The 27,005-nt window shown below is 44.6% G+C and overlaps 1 protein-coding gene across 1 annotated transcript in view; it reads left to right on the top strand.

Moving 5' to 3' along the window:
* Positions 1-2,247: 2,247 nt before the first annotated feature.
* MIER3 (MIER family member 3) overlaps positions 2,248-27,005 on the top strand; it is a 49,732-nt gene continuing 24,974 nt past the window's right edge. The window contains exons 1-2 of the mRNA XM_043514637.1: positions 2,248-2,253; positions 21,272-21,280. The gene's annotated coding sequence lies outside the window, so the exon portion shown is untranslated. The remainder of the gene's footprint in view (positions 2,254-21,271; positions 21,281-27,005) is intronic.

Here is a 27,005-nt window from a genome sequence, read left to right as displayed (position 1 = left end):
CATAGCATTCCCCACCTCAAACCAAAAGCCTAAGGTGTACCATATTAATTCTCTAAAGACCTTTTATTCCAGAGAATTAAAGGTTTGTCAGTTTACAGCTCAGGGAGGAGACGATGCTGAGTGGCCTGAAGGTGTTTACTACGAAGGGAAAAGTGATGGTGGTGTGGAAGAGGTGAACCTCTCCATGACCCTTGGGCATATACAGCGACAGCAGATCAAGGAGCTGTGCACTAGCTACGTGTCGACTTTCTCTGTCACCCCAGGACTGACTGAATGGGCATACCACTCCATTGACACAGGTAATGCTCACCCAATTAGAGCCCAACCTTACCGGGTGTCTCTTCAAGCTAAAACTGCTATAGAATGGGAGATCCAGGATGTGCTAGAGATGGGTGTAATCCGCCCCCTGGCAGTGCCTGGGCATCTCCATTGGTTCTAGTTCCCAAACCAGCTGGGGAGATATGTTTTTGCGTGGACTACTGTAAGCTAAATGCTGTAACTTCCCCAGATAACTATCCAATGCCATACACAGATGAACTATTGGAGAAACTGGGACGGGCCCAGTTCATCTCTACCTTGGACTTAACTGGCAGGTACCGCTAGATGAATCCACCAAGGAAAGGTCAGCCTTCATCACACATGTTGGGCTGTATGAATTTAATGTGCTTCCTTTCGGGCTGCTGAATGCACCCACCACCTTCCAAAAACTTCTAGATGGTCTCCTAGCAGGATTGGGAGAATATGCAGTTGCCTGCCTTGACGGTGTGGCCATATTTTTGGATTCCTGGGCACAACACATGGAACATCTACAAAAAGTCTTTGAGCGCATAAGGGAGGCAGGACTAACTGTTAAGGCTAAGAAGCGTCAAAAAGGCTTAAATAGTGTGACTTACCTCGGACACCAGGTGGGTCAAGGAACTATCAACCCCCTGCAGGCCAAAGTGGATGCTATCCAAAAGTGGCCTGTCCCAAAGTCAAAGAAACAGGTCCAATCCTTCTTAGGCTTGGACAGATATTACAGGTGACTTGTACTGCAATACAGCCAACTGACAGACCTAACCAAAAAGAAACTGCCAAATGCAGCTCAGTGGACTGACGGTCAGAAGGCCTTTAACCAGCTTAAAGCGACACTCATGTCTGACCCTGTGCTAAGGGCCCCAGACTTTGACAAACCGTTCCTAGTAACCACGGATGCATTGGAGCATGGTGTGGGAGCAATCTTAATGCAGGAAGGACCGAATCAAGAGTTCCATCCTGTCGTGTTTCTCAGCAAGCAGATGTCTGAGAGGGAAAGCCACTGGTCAATCAGTGAAAAGGAATGTTATGCCATTGAGTACGCTCTGGAAAAGCTATGCCCATATGTTTGGGGACGGTGTTTCCACCGGCAAACCGACCGTGCTGCACTACAGTGGCTTCATACCGCCAAGGGAAATAACAAAAAACTTATTCGGTGGAGTTTAGCTCTCCAAGATTTTGATTTCGACATTGTCATAAATATAAAGAGAAGGGTAAACACCTTTAAAATCCCTCCTGGCCAGAGGAAAAATCCTTTCACCTGTAAAGGGTTAAGAAGCTAGGATAACCTCGCTGGCACCTGACCACAATGAAGGAGACAAGATACCTTCAAAGCTGGAGGGAGGGAGAAACAAAGGGTCTGTCTGTGTGATGCTTTTGCTGGGGACAGAACAGGAATGGAGTCTTAGAACTTAGTAAATAATCTAGCTAGATATGCTTTAGAATATGATTTCTTTAAATGGCTGAGAAATTAGACTGTGGTGAATAGAATGAATATTCTTGTCTTTGTGTCTTTCTTGTAACTTAAGGTTTTGCCTAGAGGGATTCTCTATGTTTTGAATCTGATTACCCTGTAAGGTATTTACCATCCTGATTTTACAGAGGTGATCCTTTTACTTTTTTTTCAGTTAAAATTCTTCTTCTAAGAACCTGATTGCTTTTTTCATTGTTCTTAAGATCCAAGGGTTTGGGTCTGTGGTCACCTATGCAAATTGGTGAGGATTTTTATCAAGCCTTCCCCAGGAAAGGGGGGTGCAAGGTTTTGGTGAGGATTTTTGGGGGGAAAGACATTTCCAAACAACATTTTCCCAGTAAAGCCAGACGTTTGGTGGTGGCAGTGGAAGTCCAAGGGCAAAGGGTAAAATAGTTTGTACCTTGGGGAAGTTTTAACCTAAGCTGGTAAAAGTAAGCTTAGGAGGTTTTCATGCAGGTCTCCACATCTGTACCCTAGAGTTCAGAGTGGGGAAGGAACCTTGACATGGTGGCAGAGTGGTGGGATCAACTTGAAATCATTTTGAGATTTTTTTTGAACCAGAAGCACGGATTTGAAAAGGAAATTTTTTTTTCCTTTGGGCTGCTGGAAAGCAGGTTAAACTGAAAACAGGGTTGTTGTTGTTTTTTTTTTTCCCTCTGCTTTGGGGCCAGAGGAGAGACAAAAGGGAATTGCCTTTTGTGAGCTGGAGTTTTCTCTGCCTAAAGGCAGGATAGTTAACCTCCTGCAGGGAAATTCACAAGACTTCAGAGACCTGAAGTTTTTTTTTTTTTTTTTTTTTTTACCTAAGAGCAGCTAGAGGGGTTTTCTGCCTATTTGCCTGGAGACAAAGGTGTTAGTTTTGGCGGGATTTTTTTAGGATTTTGACCTTTTCAACAAAGAGAACAGATTTTAAAAGGAATTTTTTTTTCCTTTGGGTTGCTGGAAAGCAGGTTTCCAACTGGAAGTAGTTGGAGTCCATCTCTCTGCTATGGGGCCAGAGCAGAGACAAAAGGGAATTGCCTTTTGTGAGCTGGAGTTTTCTCTACCTAAAGGCAGGATAGTCAACCTCCTGCAGGGAAATTTACAAGTCTTCAGAGACCTGAAGTTTTGTTGTTGTTTTTTTTTTCCCTAAGAGCAGCTAGAGGGGTTTTCTGCCTATTTGCCTGGAGCCAAAGGTGTTAGGTTTTTTTTTTTTTTTAGGATTTCTCTGTAGGTTGACAATCACTATCAGAGAATATAGGTATCATATTCAGCACAGCAAAATTTTACAAGCCAAGTATTTTTTTTTGTTTAGGTTTTCTGTCTAACTCTCAGGTGTAAATTTAGTTAAAAACAGAGAGGTTAGGATGACAGACTCCACGGTTCAACAAAAGCTGGAATTAGCCAGATTTGAGGCTGAGGAAAAACAAAAGCAACATGAAAGACAGATAGAACTCCTGCAGAGAGAAAGGGAGGCAGCGAAAGAGGCAGAACAACACCAAGCGGCTGCCCACAGGAGAGCAATGGAGGCCAAGGACAAAGAAATGGAGGAGAAGGAAAAAGAGAGGAAGCATGCACTGGAGATGGAGAAGGCAAAGGCGCAGCAGAATACATCAACAAACCCTAGCAATCCTTCTCCAGGTACCACTTCCCATCCCAGAAAGTTCCCCACCTACAAGGCAGGCGATGATACTGAGGCCTTCTTAGAAAACTTTTGAAAGGCTTGCCTTGGGTACAGCATCTCTACAGACCAATACATGGTAGAGCTGAGGCAACAGCTCAGTGGACCCTTAGCTGAGGTGGCGGCTGAAATGCCTAAGGAACACATGAATCTGTATGAACTGTTTAAAACCAAGGTGAGAGTCAGAATGGGGCTAACCCCCGAGCATTCCCGTCGGTGGTTCAGAGCCCTAAGGTGGAAACCAGACGTGTCATTTACCTGATATGCCTACTACATTGTGAAACAGTGGGATGCCTGGATATCAGGAGCAAGTGTTAAATCTCCAGAAGATTTGCACTTCCTAATGCAAATGGAGCAATTCTTTTAGAAGGTGTTCCTGAAGAAATATAAAGATACATCTTAGATGGGAAGCCCAAAACTGTAATCGAGGCAGGGAAGATTGGAGCCAAATGGGTGGAGGTGGCAGAGAAGAAAAAAACTGGTCACAGTTGGAGCGGATACTGGAAGGGACAACCTCAGACCATACCCTACTACTGGGAGCCGCCAAAGGCCCCACCTACCCCCCAAGGAACTCTCCAGCCATCTTATCGCCCTGCCACACCATTTTCCAGCAACCCATCTCACCCCAATGACCCGTCAGCTAGACGATGTTTTAAATGTAACGAGCCGGGGCATATGAAGGCAAACTGTCCCAAGAACCCCAACAGATTACAGTTCTTTGCACTGGAATCACACCAGAGGTCCTCAGGCCTAGATACCTCCCAGATACCCTTGGAGCGGAGGGAAACTGTGAGTGTGGGCGGGAAGAAGGTCACCGTGTGGAGGGACACTGGAGCACAAGTGTCAGCTATCCAGGCTTCCTTAGTGGACCCCAATTTAATCAACCCAGAGATCCAAGTGACAATTCAACCCTTCAAGTCCACTCTTTCAATTTGCCTACAGCCAAGTTGCCTGTCCAGTACAAGGGCTGGTCAGGAACATGGACTTTTGCAGTCTATGATGATTATCCCATCACCATGCTGTTGAGGGAAGACTTGGCCAATCATGTGAAGCTAGCCAAGAGGGAATGGTCACCCGCAGCCAGACTAAACCAGCTGTCACACCTAGCGCTGTTCTGGAAACTTCTACAAGGACCCAGTCAGAGGTGATGGACCTGGACCCCAGGCCAATGTCTGCAACAGCAGTAGTGGATCCAGTCACAGAGACCCAGACAGAGCCAGTCCCAGAACCGGAACTGGCAGAACAACCAGCACCAGACCCATTGCCAGCACTGAATCCAGTACTTGCAACCCAAACCCCAGAGGGCCCCACTGAACCTGAACCGGCAGCAGCTGATAACCCTACACAAGAAGCTCAGCCGGAGCCTGAATCCCAACATAGTGCACCAGCGGAGAGCGGTTCACAGTCAATGAAAACAGCCCCATCCCCTACATCGCTTCCAGAGGGACCAAGCATAGGTCCACAATCCAATGAGAAACTGATGTCTCCAGCATCAAGGGAACAGATCCAGGTTGAACAGGAAGTAGATGAAAGCCTCCAGAGAGCTTCGACGGTGGCATGCAGCCACCCACCGCCACTAAGCTCTTCTAATCGATCCAGGTTTGTTGTAGAAAGAGGACTCTTTTATAAAAGGAAACTCTTTCTGGTGGACACCAGGAAGACTGGCATCCTCAGAGACAGTTGGTAGTTCCACCTAAGTACCGGGTCAAGCTCTTGAGCTTAGCCCACGATCATCCTAGTGGCCAAGCTGGGGTGAACAGGACCAAGACCGGTTGAGGAGGTCATTCCACTGGGAGGGAATGGGCAAGGATGTTTCTACCTATGTCCGGTCTTGTGAGGTATGCCAAAGAGTGGGAAAACCCCAAGACCAGGTCAAAGCCCCTCTCCAGCCACTCCATCATTTGGGTTCCATTTCAGCAAGTAGCTGTGGATTTTCTGGATCCTTTTCCGAAAAAGACACCCAGAGGAAAGCAGTACATACTGACTTTCATGGATTTTGCCACCCGATGGCCAGAAGCAGTAGCTCTAAGCAACGCCAGATCTAAAAGTGTGTGCCAGGCATTAGCAGACATTTTTACCAGGGTAGGTTGGCCCTCTGACATCCTTACAGATGCAGGAACTAATTTCCTGGCAGGAACTATGGAAAGCCTTTGGGAAGCTCAAGGGGTAAATCACTTTGGTTGCCACTCCTTACCACCATCAAACAAATGGCATGGTGGAGAAGTTTAATGGAACTTTGGGGGCGATGATACATAAATTCGTAAATGAGCACTCCAATGATTGGGACCTAGTGTTGCAGCAGTTGCTCTTTGCCTACAGAGCTGTACTACATCCCAGTTTAGGGTTTTCACCATTTGAACTTGCATATGGCTGTGAGGTTAAGGGGCCATTACAGTTGGTGAAGCAGCAATGGGAGGGATGTACACCTTCTCCAGCAACTAACATTCTGGACTCTATAACCAACCTACAAAACACCCTCTGAACCTCTCTAGCCCTTGCTAAAGAAAATCTAAAGGATGCTCAGGAAGAGCAAAAAGCCTGGTATGATAAACATGCCAGAGAGCGTTCCTTCAAAGTCGGGGACCAGGTCATGGTCTTAGAGGCGCTCCAGGCCCATAAAATGGAAGCGTCGTGGGAAGGGCCATTCACGGTCCAAGAGCACCTGGCAGCTGTTAATTACCTCATAGCATTCCCCATCTCCAGCCGAAAGCCTAAGGTATACCATATTAATTCTCTAAAGCCCTTTTATTCCAGAGAATTAAAGGTTTGTCAGTTTACAGCCCAGGGAGGAGATGACGCTGAGTGGCCTGAAGGTGTCTACTATGAAGGGAAAAGTGCTGGTGGCGTGGAAGAGGTGAACCTCTCCAAGACCCTCGGGCGTATGTAGCGACAGCAGATCCAGCAGCTGTGCACTAGCTATGCGCCTATGTTCTCAGCCACCCCAGGGCTGACTGAACGGGCATACCACTCCATTGACACAGGTAATGCTCATCCAATTAAAGTCCAACCTTACCGGGTGTCTCCTCAAGCTAAAACTGCTATAGAACGGGAGATCCAGAATATGTTACAGATGGGTGTAATCCGCCCCTCTGGCAGTGCCTGGGCATCTCCATTGGTTCTAGTTCCCAAACCAGATGGGAGATACGTTTTTGCATGGACTATTGTAAGCTAAATGCTGTAACTCGCCCAGACAACTATCCAATGCCACGCACAGATGAACTATTCGAGAAACTGGGATGGGCCCAGTTCATCTCTACCTTGGACTTAACCCAGTGGTACTGGCAGGTACCGCTAGATGAGTCCGCCAAGGAAAGGTCAGCCTTCACCACACGTCGGGCTGTATGAATTTAATGTACTCCCTTTCAGGCTACCGAATGCACCCACCACCTTCCAAAGACTTCTAGATGGTCTCCTAGCAGGATTAGGAGAATATGCAGTCGCCTATCTTGACGCTGTGGCCATATTTTCAGATTCCTAGGCAGAACACCTGGAACATCTACAAAAAGTCTTTGAGCACATAAGAAAGGCAGGACTAATTGTTAAGGCCAAGAAGTGTCAAATAGGTCTAAACGGAGTGACTTACCTTGGACACCAGATGGGTCAAGGAACTATCAACCCCCTGCAAGCCAAAGTGGATGCTATCCAAAAGTGGCCTGTCCCAAAGTCAAAGAAACAATGCCAATCCTTCTTAGGCTTGGCTGGTTATTACAGGTGATTTGTACCACAATACAGCCAAATCGCCACCCCACTGACAGCTAACCTAAAAGAAACAGCCAAATGCCGTTCAGTGGACCGAAGAGTGTCAGAAGACCTTTAATCAACTTAAAGTGACTCTCATGTCTGACCCTGTACTAAGGGCCCCAGACTTTGACAAACCATTCCTAGTAACCACAGATGCGTCCGAGCATGGTGTGGGAGCAGTTTTAATGCAGGAAGGACTGGATCAAGAATTCCACCCAGTAGTATTTCTCAGCAAAAAACTGGTTTCAGAGTAGCAGCCATGTTAGTCTGTATTTGCAAAAAAGAAAAGGAGTACTTGTGGCACCTTAGAGACTAACAAGTTTATTAGAGCATAAGCTTTCGTGAGCTACAGCTCACTTCATCGGATGCATTCAGTGAAGTGAGCTGTAGCTCATGAAAGCTTATGCTCAAATAAATTTGTTAGTCTCTAAGGTGCCACAAGTACTCCTTTTCTTTTCAGAAAAAAAACTGTCAGAGGGAAAGCAACTGGTCAGTCAGCGAAAAAGAATGTTACGCAATTGTCTACGCTTTGGGTATTTAATATGTTTGGGTATGGCGTTTCCACCTGCAAACCGACCATGCTGCGGTACAATGGCTTCATACCACCATGGGAAATAACAAAAAATTTATTAGGTGGAGTTTAGCTCTCCAAGATTTTGATTTCGACATCCAACACATCTCAGGAGCTTCTAACAAAATGGCTGATGCACATTCCCGTGAAAGTTTCCCAGAATCAACTGGTTAAAATCGTTCTTGAGATGTGGAAAATATTGTTAGTCTTTATATACTTGGTAATATATTTAGAGGTGCATGTGTCTTATTAACTCTGTTTTTTCCTGAGCTCCAGGAAGAAATCCTAGCCAATGTTTCACCCTAGCTGTGATTTGGGGGGCATGTCATAAATATAAAGGGAAGGGTAAACACCTTTTAAAATTCCTCCTGGCCAGAGGAAAAATCCTTTCACCTGTAAAGGGTTAAGAAGCTAGGATAACCTTGCTGGCACCTGACCACAATGACCAATGAGGAGACAAGATGCTTTCAAAGCTGGAGGGAGGGAGAAACAAAAGGTCTGTCTGTGTGATGCTTTTGCCGGGAACAGATCAGGAATGCAGCCTTCCAACTCCTGTTAAGTTAGTAAGTAAGCTAGCTAGAAATGTGTTAGATTTCCTTTTGTTTAATGGCAGGTAAAATAAGCTGTGCTGGATGGAATGTATATTTCTGTTTTTTTGTGTCTTTTTGTAGCTTAAGGGTTTCCCTAGAGGGATTCTCTTTGTTTTGAATCTGATTACCCTGTAAGGTATTTACCATCCTGATTTTACAGAGGTGATTCTTTTACCTTTTCTTTAATTAAAATTCTTCTTTTAAGAACCTGATTGATTTTTTCATTGTTCTTAAGATTCAAGGGTTTGGGTCTGTGTTCATCTGTACCAATTGGTGAGGATTTTTATCAAGCCTTCCCCAGGAAAGGGGGTGTAGGGCTTGGGGGGATATTTTGGGGGAAGATGTCTTCTAGTGGTCTCTTTCCCTGTTCTTTCTTTAAAACGCTTGGTGGTGGCAGCATACTGTTCAAGGACAAGGCAAAGTTTGTACTTGAGGAAGTTTTTAACCTAAGCTGGTAAGAATAAGCTTAGGGGGTCTTTCATGCAGGTGTCTACATCTGTACCCGAGAGTTCAGAGTGGGGAAGGAACCTTGACATAGGCTCAGGGGTGAGCTGGAGCCAGTTTGCACCAGTTCGCTGGAACCGGTTTATAAATTTAGATACCCGTGCCAAAAGTGGCGCCTTAGGCCCCAGCTCACCTCCACTCCACCTCCACCCCTGAACGCGCCGCCCCGCTCTGCTTCTCTGCCCCCTGGCTTCCCGTGAATCAGCTGTTCACGTGGGAAGCCGGGGAGGGCTGAGAAGCAGGCGGCGGCTTCGTGCTCAGGCTCAAGGAGGTGGAGCGGAGGTGAGCTAGGGCAGGGGGGTCGTGAGGAGGGCCGCCCGGGCCGCAGCACATAACCCGGGAGACGCGCAGGGGAACCCCTCCCCACCCCAGGTCGCCTCTGCCTCCCTGGGCCTGAGCATGAAGCTGCCACCTGCTTTTCAGCCCTCCCCAGCTTCCCGTGTGAACAGCTGATTCGTGGGTAGCCCGGGGGGGGGGTGGCGGAGAAGCAGGGGGGGCGGTATCTTCAGGGGGGGAGGCGGAGCAGAGGTGAGCTGGGGCCGGGTGCAGGGTCGGGAGTTGCCAGTGGGGGCAGCCACCAAATTTTCCCCATGGGGGCTCCAGCCTTGAAGCACCCACGGAGTCAGTGCCGAAGGCACCACTTTTGATGTGATCAGTGGGGGGAACGGTCGCTCCCCCCCCAGCAGCCAGACGGACCTGCCAGATGCTTCCTGGAAGCTGCCCCAGGTAAGCACTCCCGGGACTCCCCACCTTGCCCCCCAGCAGGTCCCTCTGGCTCTTAGGGGCAGGGCGGGCTGGGCACCCACTATGGTGGCCCATGAGACCCTCCTACCTGGTTCTGAGGGCAGTCAGGGACAGGGGAGGGGGTAGATGGGGCGGGGGTCCCAGGGGGAGCATCAACGCGGGGGTTGGATGGGGCAGGAGTCCCGGGGGACAGGGGACGACCCCCTCATGGGGTGAGGAGGGAATCGATTGTTAAGATTTTGGCAGCTCATCACTGCATAGGCTGATTTTAAAACATCTTCTAAATCCTGCCAAGTTACAAGTTTTTAAAACTTATTATGAAAAAGTACATGCTGCCAAAATTGATCATTTTTATATTATTTGATAAAGTTATGTAAAAGAATAAAACCCAGAGAAAATTAGAAAGTGGAAAAAAATGTAAAGTACTTTCTTCTCTTTAAACATTAGAAAAGGACCAGGCTCAGATAGCTATGCAGCTTAATTTTATTTCAAATCAGTGCTGAGTAGTTAACCTTAATTTTATTAAAAGTCTTTAAATATTTTGTAGAGACACTTTCAATTCCATGTACATTGAGTTCTGCATTGACAGCTTTTGGGTCTAATGCTGCAGTTCGTAGCTTAGCCAAAACTCCCGCTGTCATCAATGGAAGTATTATCTAAAAGATCTGCAGGATTGGGGGTTTTTTTGTTTTTTGTTTTTTTTTTTAAGATATATCAAGCATCTTGAAAAACAGAGCTCTCACTATCCAGCAGGAATTACCTTGTGTTTTTTTGTTTTTTTTTTTTGAGGCCCTATACAAACTAACACATTCAGAACCACACCCAGCACCCTCCTCACCCATGACCATTACACACACCCCCTTTCTGGCTACCTCCCAACTTTCTGCAACCTCATTCCACTCCCCAAAACTGTGAGATTATGTAGGTTTTGGTGTTTGATTTTCAACTACTAGTGCCATAAAAGTTCAGCTTTCCAAACGGAAGACGGAAAGTCACTAAGGAATTCACTCTCTACTGTGGGTTGTTGTCACCAGAGTCTTAAAGAACCCATAGATGGGAATCAAGGATAGTGCTCTATCTAGCAGGTTGACTGTAAATCAGGAGTGGGGCCAGAGGTAGAGTAAAAGTACAACAGCATACGTTCCATAGGCCTAAAGCTGCCACCACCATTTTGTTTATTAAAGGTATTTGTCAACACAACAACAGCTTATAGGCTAAGCTGTAATGAATCTAACACATTTAGCTCAGTTAGTAATAATTTGTATGGCAATAGCACCTAGAGACCTAAGTCATGAGTCAAAACAATTGTGCTAAACACTATACACATACACACACATCATAAAAGCAAGTCCCTGCCCCTAAGGAGTTTGCAGTCTCAGCATATGACAACAGGGAGGAGGAGGAGAGCACAAAGTAACAGTAAAATTACACTCAGGAAAAGCAGTAGTATCAGCCCACCAAAGGTACATTTAAGTCAATGGGAATTTTTCTATTGATTTCAATGGGCTTTGGATCACACCTCACCATTTTTGAGTGCTGTGTGGCTTTGCATGCATTGTGCAGTGTGGATTTATCAAAAACAGAGACAGACAGCAAAAGGTTATGCATCTCTTCTAAATTAATCCTTCCACCAAGTTAGTGTTTGACATATTGTTATTATATTTTCTGTGATTATGTTAATAATACTAGCCATACAAAAAGCTTTTGATTGCCTGCAGTGGAAATTACTTTAGAAAATATTAAGAGGAAATTGTTTTGATTTATATTATATTAATTTGTTAAAACTAAATATGACATTTCTACTCTAGTGCAAACCAGGACCTTAAACCTGCAACAATTTGGGGTTAGATCCTAGCCCCATTGAAGTCCATGACCAAACTTCCGTTGACTTCAATGGGGCCAGATTTCTCCCTTGATGTTTCATTTTATACATTGCGAGTACTGAACTAGTCCCATTGAAGTAATGGGACTACTCGCAGTGCATATAGATTTGTGTAAAGGATCTAAAATGCAAACACATAGTTGCAGGTACAAAAAGTTGATACTCTGATAAAGTCAATCTGAAGATATATCCCATAGTGTGCATTAACTTTTTTAAAAGTACACTCAAAAAAAGTGGTAAAACTGGCTATATGCTTATACAGGAAAATTAAGAAAAAATACCACTAATGTGAAATTGCTAGAAATAACAATGACCCTAGCTGTTCCAACTCCCATGGGACCAGATTAATCCCTGTCATAACTCTTTTGCCTTCAGAGGAACTACACTAAACTAGGGATGAATTTGGCCCACTATGCCAGCAAATGATACAAATTATAAAGCTAATTTGTGCAGTGAAAGGCACTGAGGCAGAGCACTGACATGGGGAAAGAAATTAAAAACAATGTTTTATTAGTTACATTATTTAGACCTTTAAAATGCTATTATAAATCATGAGAAACATATTTTGTTCTCCTGGCTCAACACTGTTTTACAGGGACATTCAGAAGCATGTGGAGCATACAGGAAGGAGAGAGATCAGAAAAAGTCTTGGGCGAATAACATTTTCACGGATGGGCACACTTTTAAATACGAAGGCAGCACAGAAAATTTCACCATATAAAGAGCATGGGGCAAATACTGTGCTTTCCCACTGTGGTCAAGGGAGAGGACAGGGACTGGGAAACTTGGAGTGGGTGTTTGCAGTCTAGGAGTACAGAGAGTGAGAGAATACATCATCCCCCTCCAATCCTAGGAAGGTTATCTGGAAGAGATCATATAACAACTGACTGTTATCTTTTCCCAGGGTCTCTGAAAGCAGCTGTGGCACTTTCTTGGTAGCATGGCTCCAATGGAATAGCACTGCCAGGAAGCAAGAGACAGAAGGTGTACTAGGAACCAGAGTTGATGCAGAGGCATGGGAACTTGTTTTAAAGACCCTAACCCATCTTGGATGCCAGAGATCTGCACAGTTTCCTGGGGATCTGCCAAACTCAGGGGCAGGCCCCTTAGCCTTTTCTACACTCCCCTATGAAACAGCATGTGGAGATTCTTGCCAGGGGATCTCTGCAGAGATTTTGTCCTGCAGGAAGATAATGATAAATTTCAGGGATTTATTTCCTTACTTTTGACCTTAAAGTTTCTTTAAAAAAAACCCCAAACCTCCCTTTCTTAAAAGAGATAGATAGAAAATTAGACAGATATTTTTGTTAATCTTTCAGGTGTCATATAAGGTATGAAGTTTTAAAGGGACAATTTCATGTCTGCTATTTATTGAGAAGAAGAATATCTTGTTACATAGGTAACCTGTGTTTTCATATTTTACTGTAATGTTGATTTTTGTCATTTTATTGTGCTGCGGGGTGGTTCTCCATGTGGATTGCAAACATAGGACCCAAACATGCACATACTTAATTGTACACATTGCAGGCCATCCCATAGACTTCAATAGTACTACTCACAACATTAGCACATACATAAGTCTTTGCAGGATTGGGACCTTTATTGCTGTCAGGGTAGCTATAGCTCTTATTTTGTTTGTGAGGTTGGTCTTTTAAAAAGGTTATTTTGGACTAAAGTTAGTGAGCAAGTTCTAAAACCAAATCCAAGTCCCCTTCATGGAAAATAGGGGGGCTGACAGGCCCCTGGAGGAGTCAGGCACACAGCCTACCTGACAGGCTCCACTAAGGAGAATGAGCCAACCCAGTGAGATCCAAGAATCTCTTAATGTCAACTGGCAAGAAGGTTATAGTAATATCTTGATTCTAGTACCTACATTCTGGTTCACCAAAAATCTCATGTGAGGTCTTAAATAAAAGCTGCAGCCACAGCAGTTGTTAATATTCTTGTGAAATGTATGTATGGAATCCTAGTGATATATCTTTCCATATGCCAACTTGATTCAGTCCCTTAAGGTAAATGTATTAAAAAAACACCACTGAAGGAGATTTAAGTTTTTACCTTTATTAAAGATGTTTACAATAATTACTCCTCAATAGCATACTTTATGAAATGAGCTGTAGCTCACAAAAGCTTATGCTCAAATAAATTTGTTAGTCTCTAAGGTGCCACAAGTCCTCCTTTTCTTTTTGCGAATACAGACTAACACGGCTGCTACTCTGATACTTTATGCTGTTGTTCATCCAGAAAGGCAACTGAAAGGTTTGCTGTTCGATAAAGTTTTACATATGTAGCCATGTGTCAAAGGTTACAATGATAATAGTCTTGATGTAGCACAGCACTGGCATGGGGTGTGTAAGTGCAAAGTAAAATGCACTGATCAGGCAAGGACCACTGCTGTCCCTGACAGGTCTCAAAAAGTAAGTGTAATAGTAATTGAGCAGATCTGTTTGCACTGTGGTCCCGCAGGGATCGGTTCTTGGGTCTGTGCTGTTTAACATCTTTATTAATGACCTGGAAGCAGTGCTTAGTTTGTAATGAAAGAGGTGCTGGGACTCAAGCAATTAGTGCCATGGCCAGGGGCGGCGAATTATAGGGGGCTATGGTGCCTGTGCTTCAGCAAATTTAGGGCCCGGGGGCCCGGCTCCACCAATGTTCTGGGCCTCACGCCCCATGTGCCTCCCCTGGAGTATCCCCCAACTGCCACCCCTGTGCACATCCCCCAGAGCATCCCTGCCTGTGCCCTAGGCAGCAGGTGGCTGCCCTGCTGCTCTGCGCTGCATTCCCTTGCCAGCAGCTGCCAGCTACAAAAGGGAGCAGTGCCAGTGGCAGGCTGAGGTGGCGGCACAGCTGCTGCCTGCAGAGGGAGGAGGCGGACATGTGATGGCAGCTTCCCCCACACAGTCCCCATCACCCACCACAGAGGGAACAAGGAGGCTTCCTGGACCTGAGAGGGGCCTGGCCCCTAGGAGCATGTGCAGTGATGGTGCCGGGTGACTGTGCTGCTGGGTGGGAGGGGACTCCCCTTCCTGCACCTCAGCCCCAGCCCTGAGCCCCCTCCCAAACTCCTCATCCTCAGCCCCAGCCAGAGCCCTCACCCCCTCCCACACTACCCCTCTGCCCTAGCCCTGAGCCTCCCCCCCCACACCTCAAACCCCTCACCCCCAGCCAGAGCCCTCACTCCCCCACACATCCCAACTCTCTGCCCTAGCCCTTAGTCCCCTTCCAAACCCCTCATCCTAGCCAACCCCAGAGCCCTCACCCCCAGCCAGAGCCTTCATCCCCCCCACATTGTGCAATATAGGGAAAATGTTAAATGCTTACTGTTTCCAGTCCATTTTTACATTATTTAAAAATATATATATCAGCTTACAGAGCAGGAGTGTGGGGGGGTAGGACTTGAACCCATTCTGGGCACCACCAAAAATTATACAAACCTGCTGCCCCTGGCCATGGCTCAAACAACTTTTTTACTTTCATAACTGATGCACAAGCCCAGAGGTGCTGGGGCTATGAACTACTAAACCTAGGGGTGCTGAGGCTCAGCCCTGGCACGTTCTAGCACAAATTAATCACTGCCTGGAAGAAAAAGTCCTCAGTGATAAAGTTTTCAAATGACACAAAAATTGGGGGAGTGTTAAAAAATGAAGAGGAGAGGTCACTGATTCAGAACGATCTAGATTAGTGGTTCTCAAAGCCGGTCCGCCGCTTGTTCAGGGAAAGCCCCTGGAGCGCCGGACCGGTTTGTTTACCTGCCGCGTCCGCAGGTTTGACCGATTGCGGCTCCCACTGGCTGTGGTTCACCGCTCCAGGCCAGTGGGGGCTGCGGGAAGTGGCACAGGCCAAGGGATGTGCTGGTCGCCCTTCCCGCAGCCCCCATTGGCCTGGAGCAGCGAACCGCGGCCAGTGGGAGCCGCGATCGGTGAAACCTGCGGACGCGGCAGGTAAACAAACTGGTCTGGCCCGCCAGGGGCTTTCCCTGAACAAGTGGAGGATCGGCTTTGAGAACCACTGATCTAGATGCTTGGTAAACTGGGTACAAGCAGTGTGTTTTAATAAGGCTAAATGTAAATGTATACATCTGGGAACAAAGAATGTAGGCCCATACTTACAGGATGGGGGGGATTCTATCCTGGGAAGTAGTGACTCAGAAAGAGATTTGGGGGTCATTGTGGATAATCAGCTGAACATGATGGTGTGAACCAATCTGATGGTGTGGCCAAAAGAGCTAATGCGATCCTGGGATACATGAACAGGGGAATCTTGAGTAGGAGTAGAGAGGTTATTTTATCTCTTTATTTATGTGAACACTGCTGGAATACTATGTCCAGTTCTGGGGCCCACAATTCAAAGAGGATGTTGATAAAAGGAAGAGGGTTCAGAGAAGAGCTAAGAGAATGATTAAAGGATTAGAAAATGTGACTTTTGGTGACAGATTCAAGGAGCTCAATCTACTTAGCTTAACAAAGAGAAGGTTATGGGGTGATTTGATTATAGGTATCTACTTGGGAAAACATACATTTAATAATGGGTTCTTCAGTCGAGCAGAAAAAGGTGTAACATGATCCAATGGCTGGAAGTTGAAGTTAAACTAATTCGGACTGGAAATAAAGGTAAATTGTTTCAATCAATAATTACTCATCAAAAAAATTATGCAAGGTTCGCAGAAGATTTGTCATCACTGGCAATTTTAAATCAAGAGTAACTGCTTTTCTAAAATCTTCTCTGGGAATTATTTTGTTGAAGTTTTATGGCCTGTGTTAGACAGGGGTTCAAACTAGATGACCACAATAGTCCCTTCTGGCCTTAGAATCTATGAATCCTGAAATAATGAGAGTATTGCCTTTTAGCAGGAGCATGGGCAAAGAAAGGAGCATTTATCTAATTATTTGCATTGCAGTTGCACCTGGAAGTCCCAGCCCCTTTGTACTAGGCACTGCAGGCATATGTAACAACAACGAGAGAGTTCCTGCTCAACAAGTGCACATCCAGGCAGTAATTGCATGTCTAGGTTCACACCTAAACCCTTTCCTCTCAGACATGTCCATTCTTTGCCCATAAATTGTCCCTTTTTAATTTGCACTCTTGGAAGTAAGGAGAGGAAATACAAAGAAAGGACATGGGACTGCCATTCGATCCAGGGACCTAACTGTACCTAGTGCTTAGTGTTTGCTGCACCATGTGTATGCTCCAGTCACACTTGCAATGGAGTGTAACTTTACTTCTAGAATGTAATATAAAATCTCCAAATCTTAAGCCTGAAAGCAATTTCCAGACATTGGAATTCTAAAGTCCTATTATCCCAGGTCCTTGCACAGAAGCTTTCCACCTCCACAATCTGTAAAAGGGCCAGCAACAATCACAGTTCCTTCGCTGGAGGCGGTACAAGGACTGCTCCCTCCATGCTTCCTTCGCCCCCCAGGGATTCAGAGCAGGCTGAGAGCAGTAGGGACACAGACTGCACTATACCAAAGAGTAGTATAGTCAGTGCACCCACGCTGCACACTGGGGACTTTGAAGGGAAGGACTCTGTTAGCTCCACTGGGGCAATGCAGCTGTGTACCTACTTTCTCCTAAGGCACATGCTGGTCTTTACTGATCAGGTACTTCTTAGAAGATAATTTAGGGGGTGAATGCGTTATGGGCATAAGCCAGTTGCTACTGAAGTCAATGGGAGCTTTGCCATTCATTTCAATGTAATCAGGCATTAACGTTTCTTGGGTGAAAACAGGGATGAGGATGAAATATTTATTTTGATTCCCAAGTAAGGTTTCCATCCATGAATAGCAGACTTCAAATTTCCTAATCTGTTATGCAACAGTTGTGTTTAGCTCCCGTTCATTTTCAGTTACACTCTCCTGCTTTCATGATGGAGTCATTCTCATATTGATTTGCTTGCAGCTAAAACACATCACCTGGGGAAATGGAAAAGATTTAGCTCTTCATTTATTTCCATCTCTCTGGTGAAAGCCCCATCTCTGCTCTGGTCCCTCTATGCAGGGTAAAAAGGCATAAAGGAGAACTAAAAGCCTCATACAAGACTACAAGGAAGGTATTGTGGAAGCACTGTGAAAGACAGCCATAAGACTGCCTTTGGTAAATCTTCCGAAGCTCTGACCGTGGGGATGTGCCTCTTATGGGCACAGCATAGAATATCCCGGGTGTCTAAGGCCTGATCCTGCAAGGTCTGCACTTCCTGAGAGGTGCTGAACGCTCCAAATTCCCAGTTAATTTAGTGGGAGTTAACAGTAGTCATCCCCTTGCATGAAGCATTCAGCAATTTGCAGGATCATGTCCAGATCTATCACTTGATAAGCAGGTGGGGATGTATATTTATTCTGAATGAGTACTTTTGATATTTGGTAGTTTCTTGACTACATGTTAACATTTGTTTATAACCCACAGAACTCCTGACAGTTTAAATAACAGATTGTGAAGTTTGGAAGGTTCCATGAAGACAGTGGATGGGAAATATTTGCTCCTGAGTTTTGGATCAGTTACAAACATTTAAAATCTATAAGGCAATGTCAATGTAAACAATTAAAGCAATACATTGGGGATTTCAATGCAGTTGTGTGCCCAAATCTTACTGAAAGTGTCCCATCTTCCATTTTTTAAGAAAAGAAGTATTAATCAGAATCCCAGAGCCTTCCTATTGGAGGGAGTAAAGTTCAGCCTACCAGTGTTCTGGGGTGCTATACTTCAGTATACGTGGTAATAAAATATTACATTCTTGTACAGAATAGAGCTTAGCTCCAAAATATTGTGTCCTAGCTACTTAGATTGGTGATTTGACAGCAAAAAATATGTATGAGAAAATGTCTGGTAAACAGAAAAAGCAGTTCAGTATCTTATTTGAATTTAGCAAGATAAAACTAGTAAAAGATCAGGCTCAATGTCATCTAAATCACAGTAATACTGAGAGAACTGAACATATTGGGCTATAAAATAAGTTTTAGTGCCATCACCACACAGATGTTATAATACACAGTGCTGACAAACAACTTGCCTTGAGCAATATACATGTAATAGCAGAGGCTCAAAACAAAGCACTAAAGTAATCTAAATAGAACAGAAACAGCTTTTGAAATTATGTAGGCTGAGCTGAACGTGATGTCTGTTGTGGAAAACTACTGTTTTAGGTTTTAACAACAACCCTTCTGAGATTACATTCAGGTAATGAATGGATTTAGGCGAGGCAGTGATATCTTCTGTGAAGAGTTTTCTCCTGCTATTTGAGTTTTGAAGAATAAACCAAGATTTTTGCCACAGGTGCTCAAAAACCTTTAAACAACCTTTCAATAAGTGATGATATGAGCAAGGGATAAACCAGGGAGAATTTAGACAGGCATTGAGATTTAAGAGTAAAGCAAATTATCCCATTTTTCAGAATGGATTAGAAGAACTGTATTTAGTATGTTGGCTTTTTTAAAATGAATGAAAAATCATTGCAAGCATACAACAATTTCCTTAAATTTAGTATTCCAGAAACAGCGTATAATTTGAGGCTCAGTTTGGTTTTAGATATGACTAGAGACTTTAAGGGGAACGATGAGACACAGAAATGAACCTATTCCAGGCTGAGGGATTGTCCATCTCAGTAAATTTATAAATTAAAAATAAGGTAAAGAAAATACTGAAGCATGATGATAAGCCAGGAATCCCTTTAAAAAAAAAAAACCAATACATTTAACAAAACTCCTAGAGTCAAACATTGCTTAATAAGTATAGAATGAATTGGAAATTAAATGATTAAGAGTTCCACGTACAGAAGAGTGAGAACAAAGATTAAGAATGGGTTTTGACAGGCAATTCAAACTTCTTAGTCTTTTATTCATCTTGTGTGTACAATACCAGACACTTACACAGGAAAACTAGAAAGCAAAATAGCTCAGCTATTAAACAAATAGTAAAAAAAAAAATTTAAATATATTTTATACATTTATAGAGAGATTGTCATTAAGGATCTAAGTGCCATACAATAAAACTGGTGCAAAATATTAATCTCAAACTAAAAATCTAAGCAGCCTAAACACACAGTCAAGTTGAACCAAAGAATCTGGCACAAAGCCCTCAAGCAAGCCAGACCAAGGATTAATTCCGAGATAATACAGGGCCTAATCCAGAAGGCTGCTGAGGCAAAGCTCCCAATGCTGAAGAATAGGGATATAATTGCTTTGACTGGTCATTTTAAAGCATTTATTTTGAGGTACATTCTACTTGTATTAGGAATAGTAAAACAAACTGAAGAGTATTTATACAATGGGGACCTAATCTCAGTTAGAGTCTCTGGGCACAACCATAATACAAATAGACAGTGCTCACATCAAAGCTTTCATTAAGTTATCATCCAGCTCTAGTTTCAAAATGTTAAACTGTTCAAGATAGAAACGTGAAAACACTTAATTCCTATTCACTGCAGTCACAATCCCAAGAGTCATTAAGGGCATGTCTACGCTGGCAGAGATACAGCGCTGCTCGGAGAGCGCCGAAGGGAAACCGCTGTTGTGTGTTCACACTGTCAGCTGCCTGCGCAATAGCGCGTTCACACTTGCAGCGGTATTTGGAGCAGTGCATTCTGGGCAGCTATCCCACAGAGCATCTCTTCCTCTTCTGCTGCTAAGAGTTATGGAAAAACGGAGGGGGTCGTTCTGGATCCTGTCCCAAAGCCCCATGATGCATTGCTTCATATCCCAGCGATCCCTGTGCTTCCGTCCGCATTTGGCACCATCTTTCAACCATTTGTGTACCGCGCACTCTGCCTCTTTGGTCTGCAGGAATGGATCCCGAACTGTTGATCAGTTTGCTGCCCACTCAGACTAACATGTCACAAGTGGCAGCGGAGTTATTCCTTAAACTACAAAGACAAGAGGAGTGTGACATTGATCTCTCCACAGGTAGCAGCTACGACACAAGATTGCTTGTGGTATTCACGGAGGTGCTGACCACAGTGGAACGCTGCTTTTGGGCTCAGGAAACAAGCACTGAGTTGAGGGATCACATTGTGATGCACGTCTGGGATGACGAGCAGTGGCTGCAGAACTTTTGGATGAGGAAAGCCACATTCGTGGGACTGTGTGATGAGCTCGCCCCAGCCCTGCAGTGCATGGACAGGAGAATGAGAGCTGCCCTGTCATTGGAGAAGCACATGGCAATTGCACTGTGGAAGCTGGCTACTCCGGACTGCTACCAATCAGTCGCTACTGAGTTTGGAGTGGGAAAGTTAACGATTGGACTCGTGTTACAGAAGCCTGCAGGGCCTTTAATTGCATCCTGCTCCGAAAGACCATGACTCTGGGCAACATGTGTGACATTGTGGATGGTTTTGCACAAATGGGCTTCCTTAACTGTGGCGGGGCAATAGATGGCAGGCATATTCCAATTCTGGCACCAGACCACATAGCACATTAATCAGAAGGTGTATTTCTCAATGGTTCTCCAGGCACTTGTGCATCACCATGGGTATTTCACAAACATTAACGCAGGCTGCTCCAGAAAGGTGCATGATGCACACATCTTTTGGAATACTGGCCTGTTCAAGAAGCTACAAGCAGGGACTTTCTTCCCGGACCAGAAGATCACCGTAGGGGAAGTCAAAATGCCCCTTGTGATCCTGGGAGACCCCGCCTATCCCTTAACGCCATGGCTTATGAAGCCATACATGGGCAACTTGACAGCAGCAGGAAGCGGTTCAACAACAGGCTGAGCAAGTGCAGAATGACTGTTGAGTGTGCTTTTGGCCGTTTAAAAGCTCACTAGCACTGCCTCTATGGGAAGCTGGACCTGGCCGATGACAATATTCCTATGCTTATAGCTGTGTGCTGTACACTCCACAATATTTGTGAAGGGAAGAGTGAAAGCTTCACTCAGAGGTGGACCACAGAGGCTCAGCACCTAGAGGCTGAGTTTGAACAGCCAGAGACCAGAGCTATTAGAGGAGGTGGGGTCGCCATGGAGTAGCGCATCCAGCTCTTTGTAGAACCAGCAGCTCGTGGGCGCAGCACCGAAGCAGCAGTTTGCCTCCTGTACCTTGGGGTAGGCGTTCCGCAGCTCCTTCACTTTGACCCTGCACTGCAATGTGTCATGGCCCCTTTCTGTCATGCATTGTGAAATCTGTCTATAGGTATCATAATTCCTACAGCTGGAGTGCAGCTGGGATTGGACAGCCTCCTCTCCCCAAATGCTGATGAGGTCCAGCAGTGTGGCATTGCTCCAAGTGGGGGATCGCCTGTTGGGTGGAGCAGGCATGGCCACCTGGAAAGATGCACTGAGATCACTGCACGCATCACCGAACAAACAGGAAGGGGACTTTCAAAATTCCAAAGGAATATACATGGTGGCGATGACAGTTGGTCATCTGAGGGCAGGGCAGTAGAGTTTAAACGGATGACCAGAGAGGCGAGAACAGGCATTGTGGGACACCTCCCTGAGGCCAATCGCAGCGCTGCAATCGAGCATGGTGTCTACACTGGCACCGCAGCACTGTAAACCTGGCGCAGAAAGCTCTACACCTCTTGTTGGAGTAGTTATTTTAAAGCGCTGCAGCTGTGCAGTTTCTGCACACTAAGTGGCTTGGCAGTGTGTACACCTCGTGAGTTACAGCACAGAAAGCTGCTTTACTGTGCAGAAATTTGACAGTGTAGACAGGGCCTAAGATACAATAGTAGGGTAATACATATATGTTATCATTTCTTGGGCCAGGAAGAAAAGACTATGGGCCAAATCCTGCAACTCTTACAATAGTAGTTCCATTGATGTCAATGGGTCTATTTACACAACTAGAGCATGATTTGGCCCTGTTAAAAATGACTAATATCTTTTAAATCAAAGGGAAAGTAGCCACTAATGGCTTGATTTCAAAGGGGCTGAGCGCCTGTAATTCCCATAGGCTTCAGTACACATGTGAGTGCTTAGAAGAAAACAAAACAAAAACAGACCATAAGTATTGCACCTACAACATTTGCATGTTGATTGCACCTGCAGTTGAACTAGGATATTTACACCTCCAACTACCTTGTTGCAAGGGCAAATTTTAAGAGGTGGAAATACCCAGAATTTCACCCACAATTCCACCCACAATTCAACTAAAAATACTAAGTACTAATTTTTCCTTTCCTATTAAAGTAGCTATTGCTAGGAGTAGGAGGCTCAGAAACACTAGCTTAGTTTAAAACAACTTTATGCTGAAATACATAACAATTCATTTTGATTGAAAAGTGCTCCTTTCTATGCAATATAGCTAGCTAGGTGAAGTGGGTGCCCTATAAATGACTGATGCCTAAATCATTTACTCTGCTGAAAGATAAACTTATTTAGTAAACCTTCCCTAAGTTACTTTACATCAAAGATAAAAAACAAATAAAAATAGGGCAAGTTCTGGAGCCCTTATTCTTGATGTTCCTGTTAAAGTCAATGAGACTACTTATGTAAGCAAGATCAGGAGTTCATTGTGCTTAATTCCAGTGTTGTTGTTCCAATTAGGGAACTGCAATGACCATAATGAATAGGAGAAAAGGTGAGTGAGGTAATATCTTTTATTGGACCAACTTCAGTTGGTGAGAGAGACAAGTTTTTTTAGCTTACACAGAGCTCTTCTTCAGGCCTGGGGCAAACACAAACACTGCCTAGAAAAATGAATACGCTATTTGAAATTTCAGGAAGAGAACCATCCATTTGGTTTTTTTTTTTAAGTGTTCCTAATAACAAACAGTAATTTACTAGTTCATTCTCTATTTTTGCCTATCCTACATTGAATAAGCTCTACTTCCAACATATAATGGAATTTTTGTATTTTCCAGAAGTTATAGAGAGAAACTGACTGGGTTGCTAACTCAGGGCACATGAAATTTACAGTAAATTGATTAGCTAGCTGATGGACTCTCATAATTAAATGCTTTAACAAGAACTCATATACTAACAAAGGTACATTTCATAATCTCTTCTATTTATTCTTTAGCATTAATTTTAAATTTTGTTTACCTTATTTTTACAACTAGGTACATTTTGAAACATTTTACATGTAAGCAAGAAGCAAAATGTGTCTTTGAAAAGTTTCAGGATATTCAGTATATAATCAGTTTAGAAACTTCCAGGATTTTCTTTAATTTCTCATATCTGTATATGTAGTTATTGTGGCAGCTCCCTTTGGGAAACCAGCTCAACATAAGTGCCATTATAAAACCAGTGACATTCATTTTTGTATCGGGTGTTAGAATCCCTGGTGCCTTGGTATTGTTGCACATACAGTACACTTAGGAAAACACTCATAGTTCTGACCAGCTCTGAGCTTTGTGCTACAACAACCCTAAAAAGAACTGGACTGTTAAGGTTGATGCAATAGCCTCAACTCAGCATTTTCTTGATTTTATTGCCCCATATCTCATCTTAGAAAGACACTGTTTCATCACTTAGGGCCAAAGTATTACCCATCTAAAAATATTTGCAAAAGGGTCCCAGAATACCTGCTTGTTTTGCAGCTAACAGGAAGTTAGCTCTCACTTAAACTCTAAACAAAGGATGAAATCCACTCTCCCCACACAAAGCTAAAGTATTCATGGGCTATGCGGGTGTAATGAAAAGAGACTGGAAGGAGTGAAATCATCCCAGCCTTCCCTCTTTCTGTGGTTGCTGTTTCAATCTATGAACTGAAAGGGCAACCAGAGCCTCTTCACATTATTGCTTGGGATGCTGTAATCCTGAATTCTACAATAAGAACCGGAAGAAAACCAAAACCAAAACCAATGGATACCAAAAGCAGAGGACAAAACCAGGAGTGAAAGAAGTTTTCTTTTCTCTTTATTTTCTCCCTGAGGCCTAGTCAACACCTAAACCTGTGGTTGACCTAACTATTTCTCTCAGGGATGTCAGAGAAACATAGTTAAGCCTTACCTAATCTCCAATGTAGACAGTGCTGGCTCAATGGAAGACTTCTTCCATTAGCCTAGCTACTGCCTCTCAAGGGGGTTGATTTACTACAGTAACAGAAAAACCCCTTCCATCATTGTAGTGAATGTTTACACTGAAACTGGAGGGTAGATGTCTCCTGGGAGTCCTCTGCCAGAACCTAATGAAGCCCTGTGGGATAGTTCCCCAGTGCAATAGCAGTCCCTTTGGTCAGAGAAGGTATTCCACAGAGCCTGCTCAGATCAGCGTGGGAGGCTGTCAGCCCACCCTTCTTGTGTGAAGCCTATTCTGGAGGCAAGGACCTTAATTCCCATTTCATGGGAGCACATGGACTTCCCCTTATATTTGGCAGGGGTTATCTGGTCCTTGTCCTCAAGGGGTCTGGAACCCCCTTTGTCTGTTGAGGGATAGGTAGGTGAACCCACGCCACTCACTTCCCTGGGTTCCAGCTCAGGGCCCAAAAGCCAGCCAGGTAGAATCAGTCCTCAACAATTCTCCTGCTCTACCCTGAGCCCCTTCTTGCCTCCGTTGGTTCTGTAGGCTTCTGCAGCCTGTCACTTTGGTCATCCTTGCTTTGGGCTGTTGTCACCCTAGGCCAGCATCTCACCAGCTTACTGGTAGGATCATTTTTCCCTAGCTTGCTTGCTCCTCTGGCAATCATTCCACCATTCTGCTTCTGAGCTCTTTTATTCTCCCATCTGCTATGGCGCTCCCAGTCAGTGCTGGCCAGCAATTGCTACATTAGTTCTTTGGTTGCCAGTTCTACATGGGTTCTATACACCCCATGATAGGCCAATTATCCCCCACTTTACAAGCTCCCAAGCCTCTCCACTGCATGTTAGCCCAGAGGACATGGTGCAGGGCTAAAGCTATGGTGGATTCCAATGGGAAACCAGCTCAACATAAAAGTGTCATTATAATATCAGTGACACACTAAATAATAATGAACCAAATCCCAAAAGGAGAAGGTCACTAAGAAATCCTGGATGCCCCATCATCTCAGGCATTGGCACCCTGACAGCAGGATTGTCTAGCTATGTAGACTCCCTCCTCAGGCCCTACGCTACCAGCACTCCCAGCTATCTTCGAGATACCACTGACTTCCTGAGGAAACTAGAATCCATCGGTGATCTTCCTAAAAACACCATCCTGGCCACTACGGATGTAGAAGCCCTCTACACCAACATTCCACACAAAGATGGACTACAAGCCGTCAGGAACAGTATCCCCAATAATGTCACAGCAAACCTGGTGGCTGACCTTTGTCCTCACCCATAACTATTTCACATTTGGGGACAATGTATACCTTCAAATCAGCGGCACTTCTATGGGTACCCGTATGGCCCCACAGTATGCCAACATTTTTATGGCTGACTTAGAACAACTCTTCCTCAGCTCTCATCCCCTAATGCCCCTACTCTACTTGCGCTACATTGATGACATCTTCATCATCTGGACCCATGGAAAAGAAGCCCTTGAGGAATTCCACCATGATTTCAACCATTTCCATCCTACCATCAACCTCAGCCTGGACCAGTCCACACAAGAGATCCACTTCCTGGACACTACGGTGCTAATAAGCGATGGTCACATAAACACCACCCTATACCTGACTGCTATTCCTATCTACATGCCTCCAGCTTTCATCCAGACCACACCACACAATCCATTGTCTACAGCCAAGCTCTACGATACAACCACATTTGCTCCAATCATTAGGTGATCAGAATGATCCCTTCTGACCTTAGTATCTATAAACCCCTCAGACAGAGACAAACACCTACAGGATCTCTATCAAGCATTCTTACAACTACAATACCCACCTGCTGAAGTGAAAAAACAGATTGACAGAGCCAGAAGAGTACCCAAAAGTCACCTACTACAGGACAGGCCCAAAAAGGAAATAACAGAACGCCACTAGCCATCACCTTCAGCCCCCAACTAAAACCTCTCCAATGCATCATCAAGGATCTACAACCTATCCTGAAGGACGACCCATCACTCTCACAGATCTTGGGAGACAGGCCAGTCCTTGCTTACAGACAGCCCCCCAACCTGAAGCAAATACTCACCAGCAACCACACACTACACAACAGAACCACTAACTCAGGAACCTATCCTTGCAACAAAGCCCGTTGCCAACTGTGTCCACATATCTATTCAGGGGATACCACCACAGGGCCTAATCACATCAGCCACACCATCAGAGGCTCGTTCCACTGCACATCTACCAATGTGATATATGCCATCACATGCCAGCAATGCCCCTCTGCCATGTACATTGGTCAAACTGAATAGTCTCTACGTAAAAGAATAAATGGACATAAATCAGACGTCAAGAATTATAACATTCAAAAACCAGTTGGAGAACACTTCAATCTCTCCGGTCACTCGATTACAGACCTAAAAGTGGCAATTCTTCAACAAAAAAAACTTCAAAAACAGACTCCAATGAAAGACTGCTGAATTGGAATTAATTTGCAAACTGGATACAATTAACTTAGGCTTGAATAGAGACTGGGAGTGGATGGGTCATTACACAAAGTAAAACTATTTCCCCATGTTTATCTCCCCCTCCCCCCAACGTCCCACTGTTCCTCAGACGTTCTTGTCAACTGCTGGAAATGGCCCACCTTGATCATCAC

Source organism: Dermochelys coriacea, chromosome 5, assembly GCF_009764565.3.
Source record: "Dermochelys coriacea isolate rDerCor1 chromosome 5, rDerCor1.pri.v4, whole genome shotgun sequence".
Lineage (NCBI taxonomy): Eukaryota > Metazoa > Chordata > Testudines > Dermochelyidae > Dermochelys > Dermochelys coriacea.
The sequence above is the reverse complement of the archived record's forward strand: the minus strand, read 5'-3'. Positions and strand labels throughout refer to the sequence as shown.